The sequence below is a fragment of the Alosa pseudoharengus genome, unplaced genomic scaffold, assembly GCF_046254945.1.
Source record: "Alosa pseudoharengus isolate Yale_2024_CS ecotype anadromous, Long Island Sound unplaced genomic scaffold, YU_APseudo_1.1 YU_APseudo_1.1_scf_18, whole genome shotgun sequence".
Classification (NCBI taxonomy): domain Eukaryota; kingdom Metazoa; phylum Chordata; class Actinopteri; order Clupeiformes; family Clupeidae; genus Alosa; species Alosa pseudoharengus.
In genome coordinates this window covers 36,726,300-36,736,926 of record NW_027468650.1, presented here as the reverse complement: position 1 = coordinate 36,736,926, position 10,627 = coordinate 36,726,300, and positions in this window count along the sequence as shown.

The following is a 10,627-nucleotide window of genomic DNA, read 5'->3' as shown; positions in this document are numbered from 1 at the left end:
TCTTGGGGATTACTGGCTATGGATTCATATCCATCCAAATTTAGACTGATTCTGGACTGGCCTGGCAACCAGAACCATGGATTAAAAATGATTTGAATTTTGAGCCAGGGCATCCTTAAAGACTCCTGCTTACATTTCAATCCTCAGTATCCTTGAACAACATGCTGTCAATCGTTCTGTCCCTTCTTAAGGTGTGGTGGGGGTTAGTACATGTGTGTCGTCTTTTAGTTGTGACTTGAATATTGGTGGATGTCCAACTGAAGTGTACCTCTGGTCCGATCCAGCCCTGACAGCCAATCTGGAGATTGATGAGATCCCACACCATGCTCATTCCTTTTCATCAACGATCATACTGTCTCTTTTATTGTTGCCACATCAAGACTTGTTGCATTGGTATTTGCTGCACCTTGGTTGACAGTTGACATTTGTTGATCAAGTGGGGACCTCATAGTCCCTCTCCCACTCATGTTCTGATGAGTATGATTTTTTTTTTTTTTTTTTTTAGAATGCCATAAAGACAGTTCCAGCCATAGTTGGTGTATTTTTGGTAGTCTCTTACTTCACTTGCGGAGGCTGTTTGCCCTTTTGTGTTCTTTCACTCCTTTTTCCAAAACGAGGCTCGGTTGAAAAGGAGTCAGGCCCAGTGAGCAGTATCAGGAGAATGCAAATGCTCCTCCCTCTTGCTGTGTTCCACTCCTTTTGTCGAGGTGGGACTTGTGGCTCCTCCCCCTTGAGTCTGGCAGCAGTGGCTAACCGTCTCTGAAACAGTCTTAGCATTGGTATCACATGGGTAGACGTTGGTGTGGGTGACATGTCGGTTGGCTGTAATCAGGGCCTGGGTCTCGGATTCAGAGGGCACACAGCCTGTAGACAGACTCAAAACTGTGTTTAGTCAGTGGTTAGTTTCTAATCTTTCCCTGCTTCTGTACCCTGCCTTATCTAAAACATTAACCCCATTTGTTTCAAAGACTACCCTGGTTTTCATATCATTCCCCAAATTATGATGGTATCTCAGAACAGACACTACACTGTGCAGTTAGTCAATTTGTTATTTCAATTTAGATTTTTATCCTAATAACAACTTAATCAAAGTATTTTTTCGAAATTTCCTTTCTCTACTCTTTTTTTTCCCCTTAGATTTATCAATTCAGTACATTTCTTTCACTGTGGTAACTATTTTAAGGATAACCTTTTAAAACATTTTTATTTTATTTTATATAATCTTAGTTCTTCAGTTAAATTGTATTCAACATTTCAATTAAACTCACTTTAAGTTCAGAAGATGGATGGCATAATTGTGGCAAACGATTGTGATCCCAATATTGACCGGAACAAACTATGATTTTTTCTAGAATGCAATATTCATTATGTTCTTTTCTGTTATACTATCCTTTCCTTTATAACAAGTTAACTGAAACTGGTGACCAAACACAATAATTGGTCAAAAGTTTCAATTCCATTTTCTCAATTCAGTGTCCATCTGCACATGAGTCATGCTTCCACCTCAACCCGGGTACACCCGCTTATACACTTGGACACAGCACAAATTCTGTCCAAGGCACTGGGCTTAACATTTGCTGCAGTCTTTCCCGGTTTCCTTGAGGAGGAGTCAGGGCTCAGTGGCGGAGACCTCTCAATAGCAATCAGAAGTTAGATAAACTCACTCACTCAGACACACAGAAACATTCACTTGCCCTCGTTTTGCATGCACTTTTTAGTAAATTGTCCCAACAGGGACATGTTCACACACATTGGTTAGTATGAGATATTATATCAACCTTTTCCAAAAATGTTTTATATCACTCACATTTCTAAGTTATCTCTCCTGACAAAATGTTCTCTTTTTTCTATCAATTGCTTTTTCTTTTGATTTTACTCTGCACTAACCAATGACAGTACCACAACACACCAGGCAGGCTATTACTTTGTTTCAAAAAACATAACCAACAAAAAATGACCAACAAAAATACAAACTAAACTCAACAATAACTCATAACAACATATGCTCAGCAACACTAGTAATTGTAGCATACATTTTTCTAATTTCAAATGACTGAAATTAGTAATAGCCATTACAGTAAGGTGCAGTAATACCACATCTGATTCACCTTTATTTCACCAATTATTCCCCACACCAATGCCCTTCAATACCAACACAAATACCTTCTTATCCTTTAGCTTACTATGAGGTGTGCCTTATCCAGCCTCTCCACCCGTGCGCGCCTCGAGTGGATAGCAATTACTATTGCAACCTGTCCTCATGTGAAACATAACATTTACTGAGCGACTAGGGCAATTTTTACCTGCCGGCAGCTATCCCACGACAACATCAATATCTATGAGCAACTCACCGCAGTACTCAGCGAGACTTCTCTCATGCGACCCTTATGTCACTGAAACGTTAGTTCGCGATTAAGATTCTATCTGTGACAATCCTGAAATCCGACATCTTTGCCGTGCAGAATTCATGGCGATTATATCTTTTTAGGTTCTGTCTACAGCTCTCACCCGACCCATTATTCGTCGAGAGCTATTATAGCAGAGGCGTCCCGTCTCACAAAAGCCCTTTAATCTTACACTTCATTTGCAATGATCAGGGATATAATTAGATTTGTGTCAATTAGTGAACTAACTTACAGCTACAAAAGCGAATTAACAGCTGGTATTCAAGCACAGCAGTAGCTAACATTTATGCAAGACACAATTAAACACACAAATAAGCTTTTTCTAATAGGTTATTCATCCATATTTACTCTCAGATGTTAGGCTCAGCTTTGTTTAATTTTCTTAAACTTTTTTTTTTTTTTTTAACATTCTTTTCAAATATCTATCCAATTGGTATGGTATAAAAATGGTGCGGCTCCTTTAAGGCTCAGTATATAGGGAGGGGGCAATAAACACAAAGAGACTAAAAAAAAACGTATTAAACGGAACAAATTGTATGACTATGGTTCACCTATTTCATGGGGAAAGATGAGACAAACATCTTTTAAGCTATTCAAACGTAATTCAGGACATACAAAGGGATTGCAGAAGACTGAAAGCCCTATTTATATCTTTTGTCATGCATTTTCAGTCGACAGGAAAGTTTATGAGAATGCGCACACCCGATGTCGCCCACACGCTCTCAAAACTGATCCTTACTAATTATTTACGCCTTAATTTCTAATGGTATATACATCAATCAACCTTTTGATAACCTATGCCGCCACTTCCAAACAGTTTCAGTCATTTCTAACCATAATTTTTTTTTTTCACTGAGCTCAGGCTCTTTTCTGTCCGGGATATTCAAGGTCATCCTCTGATAAGCACAAAAAACTGTGATCTGATGCCAAACAGCACTCCTAGTAATTCCTCATTCATAGCCTACTACTGCACAATACGGTTGTTAGTTTACAAAACATAAGCACACACATGCGGCGTTATTACACATATATTTTGCACCAAACTCTGCCAGCGACTCTTTTCAATACTCTTAATTTTATGTTTAACAATTTAACTAGGTTCTTTTGGAGGAGAGACAATTTCTTACCGTTAACCTGGGTGGAGTCCTGCACACCAACACACTCAACAAAATCACAGAAAACAAAAAGCTCTACTTCGTATTCAATTTTGTGGGCCCTGGTGTCTTGTAGTGCAGGCTGGTCCCCCCAAGCTTCGGGTGTCTCGTTATCTCTCCTGGCTGGCTCGCCAAATGTCATGGCAGATATTCAGACTCGGGCCAGAAATTAAGTCCAAACATCTTGCCCACAACGTAACAAAAATACACCATTATAAGTGCTGAAGTCAAAAACTTCTCCCAAAAAGAAGGCGCAAAAGTACATAGCGCAAAGCCTGAGTGGATCGCACGATCGCACTCCTGAACAAAGGTAGAACTCTCTTACTTATACCCCTGAAATGCTGACACAACACTACCCCGAACGAACTTTTCACCTTAAGTTTACGGAAAGTTCAGGGGGTATAGAGTGATCACAGGTCATACATTGTGCATGAGTTAAATATCGTTCGCCCCCCTGCACTCTCCTACTGGTTGTTATGAGTAGAGCTCGCCCTGTGTACGCGTTATCTTGCAGCTTCAAGGCCGACTTTGGTTTCTTCAAAAGGCCTAGGCTAAGGCAGCATGAGACACAGTGCAACAAAATGAGACACAGGGCAGCAAAAAGAGACATAGGGATACAGAGCACACGTAGAGGGAATTCTGGTAGAATAGCTTCAGTATGTTAATAGTATTAGTTAAACTTGTTATTTAAAATGTTATAAGAGTATTATGGTTAGGAATAACTTCAGTGTATTACTTGATTATGATTAAGGTTATATGAATACATGCTTTACAGTTTCAAACTTGTTCTCTCATCATGATGTCTACAACCCATAGGATAATTTTATACAACAAGTTCACCAGAGTTCACCTAGATGGCGATCGCGGGCGAGTCCAAAATACATGGGGTCCTATGGAGCTACATGGCTACATTTATTGTTTTCACCTATTTAACAACTGAAACCCTTAGATTTTATTTTATTTTTCGCAAAATGGATATGGATTATCAGTCAAAAGTGAAATAATCCGGGAGTCATGTCCTTTCGTTTTCTTACAGGTTGGGTCATTGTTGCCCATAACACGCTAGCATTGATGCTATGCTATGATCATGCTAATGAATGACGTCATTGACACGTTTGACAGGCTTTTTAGGTACAATTAAGTGACTTTAAAAAATATATTACTCAACCAAGTGTATTGTCTTTGCCTCCCCTTTCGAATACAATATTCAAATTATTTGAAAAAAAATTATATCCCGAGAGAAGTGGATTATGAGGGGTACAGCTCCATAGACCTCCATTCATTCTGGACTCGCCTGCGAGCGCCCCTAGATGCAGTACCACACCGGAAGCGTTCCGAGAGTGAAGGTTCTCCCCTTATTAGACATTCTCTGGTACAAGCTTGTGAAACTGATTTGCAATGCTTACGGACTTTTGACCCTAATTTTACTGCCTTTCTGAAGAGCCAATCAACACATTGCTTACTGCCAACCAATCAGCGTTCCCCACCGACCAGATTTTGGTACTAAACCACAGATCTAGTTATTAAAACTGGAGGTAACAGCAAGGGCAGATAGGTCGTAACATTACTGTAAATGAGCACCCATAAGTATTTCTGGACTAAAATATTGCAAAGCGATTTGGTTACTTTATTTGTCATGCTTTTATCAGTTGTAACATAGTGAAAACGTTAAGCATATCATATCAGAACATGAAATAATAACTAGCTGCCATAGCTATCCTAGCTGACACTTATCGTAGCTCATATTGCTAGGGCTAATGTAAGTCGTCAGTTTGTACGTTGCCCAGCGAATAAGTAGGCTTAATTCTATGTCTTAAGTTAAAGAATTGAAAGAAATAGGAAATAAAGAAAACGCTTGAACGGGTTTATCCATTTACATTCAGATTTTGCCATAGACTTTGCCTAAGCGCTTGCTTGCTTGGTAGTCTACCGTCCTGTTCAGTCTATGGTTGCTATAGAAACCGCTGCTGTGCTTCATAAACTGACGAGATAACCGTGCTTGAAATACTCCCGAAACACAAAGAAAACAAAACAAAATGTACCTATGTAAGAAAATGGGATGTTGTTGTATTCCAAACAATAAACCAACAGTCCTGGAAGGGCATTACTACGGTTAAATCTCACTATAATCTCCTAGCCGTGGATGTCCCATTACAACCCATTCATTTGATTCGTCTTTTTGCCGTCCACTAGGCTATTATTATAGACTTGCAAAGGGTGATACAAAAAACGTGTTCTCATATCAAATAATAATAGCAGATGAAACATAAATGTGTGTACAGTATTACTGTTTATAATCACGAATGACACCACTGAATCACCCTTTTGGAAATGGAATGAATAATTCAACTATTTCGTCAACATTAATCAAATGAACGAAAAAGTAGGCCTACACGAACCCAATTACAGTAACTAGCCTAAGCCTACATGAAAAATTCACTGTTGTTGCATGAAATGTAATTTGTGTTTAGCCTAAATCATCAGTTTCTATCATCTAATATGAAACAATATACTATATAATTCGCTACCGGGCTGTCGGCAGTAGGCCTAAAGCCAAAGCGTATGGGGAGTGACGTAGGCAAAGAAAACATTGCTGAGTTGGATGTGGGCGGGGCTTGATGTCAAGCCTCGCCTTCCCGCAGGCTGAGGCAAGCTGTACTTGAAAAATTTAGTCACTTGCATTTGTCGTCACCAGAGCACCACCCACATACATCTCATTAACAATGCAGCTCATTTGCATGTTGTGAACTTGAAAATGAAAATCGAGAAATGGAAAATAAATCGCAAGCAGGTGTCAGTTTTCATTTTATTTATCAGTTTGGCATACATTGTGCGCATTGTCAGGAAATAGTCCAGTGGACAGAAAGGTTCACAAAGTTTTATGATGGAAATATATAGTATGGGTTCCCAGCATGCAGAAACTGCTGGATGCTAATTTGCATATGTTGGGCAATTTATGTAATTGAACTAATTAGCATAAATTAGCATAATCACCTATATTGATCATATTAGAGCCCAACCAATTTTTCGGTGGGCCGATATTATCGGCCGATATTAGGCATTTTCCAAACTATCGGTATCGGCATTTATAATGGCCGATAAATGAATATTTTAAAAATAAAATAAAAACGGACGAAACACCCTTCAACCATGTCATGAGTGTTGGCATTGTATAGTTTGTCCAACAGAGGGCACTCTAGACCATCCCTGCTGGCAACACTCGTGTATAACGCGCCACACATCCTGCAACCTGCTGATCCAGCCAGAGTCGGGCAGAGAGAACCAGTTATCCGCGAGTGAGATCATCAGTGAAGTGTGTTCATGGTGATTTGGTCACGACTCACGAGACATACATTGCTTGAAATAACAATTAAAAGAACATCCCCATCAGTTCTCTTAACTCAAATAAGCATGACAAAATTCGTGAAAACAATGTCCAGTTTTGCTGCTGTTAAATAAGCCGAGAGTGAAGCGGAATTAGCTAGTAATTACGTTGCGTTGTTACAGGGTAGTTGACTGTCCTTTTAACTTTTGACAATGTGACTGAAGATGTATTTCTTTAAAAGCGTGACAGTTATAGCAGTGAGACGTATCATCTCTCCCCAGCCTGTTATTTTGAAAGCGTATGTTTTACAATTTGCAGTATGACGTTATCCATTGCTAAATTAGGGCTCATCATAGACTAGCTAACCACAAAGCTAATGCCATGAATATCAGTGGAAGACCGCTAACGTTAACATTAATGAGCTTGGAAACCACAACGAACTTATTCTGCTTGTGCAAAACGTAGCTTGTGCATAAAAGTTAGCTTTTCTTTTACACGTGTGTGAAATCCAATGACGCCAAGTGTGCGTTTCAGTCGTTCAGCCCGCAGCATTAACGAGTTACATAATGGATTTAGATCACTAAATAGTAGGTTTTAGAAGGCAGGCAGCAACTGATGATTGAAAATGGTTTGATGTAGCTTGATGGAAATAATTTTAAAAGTGCAGGTAAAGGGATAAGCAAGCTGGCATTGTAATTATAAGGTAGCTTATAATTATTACACACGCACACTCAAACATTTAAGAGTGACCTTTATCTTGTTTAATGATAATAAAAATGATGATGATAGTAATAATGTCATCATTATTTTTTGTAATTATTAAGTCCTAGTTCAAAGTTATATTTATGAAGCTTACTAAGTCTTTTAATACTGGTAACTTTGATTTGGTTGTTGTTATTATGTTTTTGTTCAAAAGACTAGTTTCATATCTTAAGTTTCTATTTTTATAAATTTTATTTATCAGAACTTTAATATATTTCGATGTTCCTCTGTTCCACTGTGACAATATTATTTTAAAATAAACAAGTTTGTTTTTGAAATGCATTATCATATTATTTTAGTCAATACTCATAAATAACTACAAATAACTAATGTTAGGGAAATCTGTTAATGTTTTGTTGCGCGTTTCTGAAAAAATATATATATATCAGCCGATATATCGGAATATCAGCAAATATTTGTATCGGTATCGGCCTTCAAAATCCTTTATCGGTCGGGCTCTAGATCATATTATAAGGGCTGCTTGGCCAAAATTGACCATGTTAGTATGTTTTTAGGGGTTATTGGAGATGCTGAGTCCATATCTGACATTTTCAAGATTCAAAATCACTATTTAAACTTGGTTTGGTCACATTTTTACTCTCATTAAGCTGATTTTGCTGAGTTTTGGGGGGCGATTTAGACGGATTTTTGGAGGATAAAAATGTTCAGTGTTTAGGAATAATTTGGATCCTCAAGTTATTTATGAATTCCACAATCATTTTGGAAATAGCTATTCACTGGTCCTCTGCTGTGACTCACAATTGAGTAACAAAGGGAAGAACTAGCCTCTACTACTCCTCACTGTCCTCATCCGTTGTCCTGTCGCCATCTTCTCCAGACTCTTCATCCCTGTCCTTCTGCTGTTTTTGCTGTGTAAATATATTGCCACATGTAACATCACTGCCTTTGCAGAAACAATAATTAGTACAGGCCAGGCCTGCAGCTGCACAGCTGCACTTTCCAGATACATGTATACACAGTTTTAACCCAGCTTTGCAGTTGATAACATCTAACAAATCAGGAGGAGCAACAGGACTTGAATCGAGGGTGGGCAAGTTCCTCTCCTTTCTTCATACCTGTCTTTTAACTCCCTCCAAACGCGGTTATATCCACAGCCGGTGGATCAGGACGGTCTGCTGCTTTCCAAAGCAGTACCTGTAGATGGGCACGTTTTCCATGGAGGAGCAAGTTGCGTTCTGTAGGAGACAGTGTCTTCAGTACTGGAGGAGCCGGGAGTGGGAGACCTCACCGCCAGGGATGAATTACTGCACGGGCCTACCGGGCCGGGCCCAAGGGGTCAGGGGCCCCTTTGCATGAAATAATTGTCTCAATATCAACACATCAGGATGTAGGCTATGAATCTGATTGAATTTAGTATTGGCCATCCCCAAAATGCACCAGAATACAGGAAATCACATCAAACAAATTAAAACATTTCTGAGGAAGGACCTCCAAACCCCCCTTCCACATATGCGACAATTAATGGGGGGCCCTTAATACATCTGGGCCCAGGGGCCCGAAAGTTCATAATCCGTCCATGCTCACCGCTAGGTGGAGGCCCAAGCAAAAGGATCCGAAGAGAACCCTTGTAAGGGGTACTAAAAAGCTTACAGGGGCCTTCAGTAGAAGCCGCAGGAGGAGACCAGCCGTCGCCTGGGCCTAGCTACGGGAGAAATGCTTGCCTAAAGAGGGTTTTGATACAGTGGCCACGGCGGAGAAGGACTTCACGCGACTGGGAGAGCGGTCTGAGGAAGCGGCCTTGGAAAATAAGGTAGTGACGCTGGCCTGGGCGCTGACTTCACCGAGAGAAGGTGGAGCGGCAAGGAGGTGGTGCCTTGAGGATGGACGGTTGGCGGAGCCTGTTTTTGTATTTGTGCATGTACATATTTTTTCCACAAGCGTACAAAATATTTTTACAGATCCGCATTTCCTCCCCACATATGTACAAAACATTTCTACAGATACACATTTCTTTCACACAAGTACAAAATATTTCTACAGGTACGAAATGTCTTTGCACATTCAGAACTCATTTTGCACAGCTGCAAAACTTTATTACACATGTGAACATCTTTACACAACCTCTCAATATTAATGACCCTATTTTGACTCCATACATTCATTCCAGCTAATATTAGTTACTGTTAATGTTAAATCTACACAAAGACAGACTCATAAAAACATAGTTCTGTATTCACTGGGTAGGAACTGCTGAACAGAAACAAAACAAACTTTTACAACAAACTACAATTAGCATACCAGCAGCTGGTAGGTAACGTTAGCAGACTTGGAAACTTTATGCTAATTAAATATGCTTCGTGGCTAACGTTTGTCAACTAGCTAACACAGTCGAAGTAGTCTCACACGTAACTTACGATAATAATCATGCCAAACAACATCTTATTAAATCATTCAAGTTAGCCTCATATTATAGCCATGTAACTTACTGGGTGGTTCTTGGTGATAACATTAACTTGGATTCACCAACTGAATAATGAGAATGCCCCCTTGATCAAAGTGGGGAATGAAAGAAAAAGTTTGAGAACCACTGATCTAGTTTGTTAACTACCACAGTCACGAGTTGGGTCACGATAGTCTGTCATTTTTAAAAAGTGGGTCCCCAGAAAAAAAAGTTTGAGAAACACTGGTCTAATGTAATGGTAATGTTAGTGTTATCAAGCTCATCTGACATAAACGCACGTTTTGTATTACCGGTATTATGTTTAAAACAACTCCATAATATTAGGTGGTCATGGTTTCCGAGTGTGTTGCCTAATAATTTGTCTCCTGGTGGATTTTTATGTCTGTCAACATCATTCACTGGTAATGGTTCATGCAAGTCTTGATATAAAGTTCTGTAGGCTAACAGTGATTAAAATGCAGGGCTGACCCCCAAAAGGGACTTTGGAATCTGCCTGTCTTCATGGAAGTATCACATGCATTTTATACAAATAAATAATTATGTCGAACTGTTTTATTTC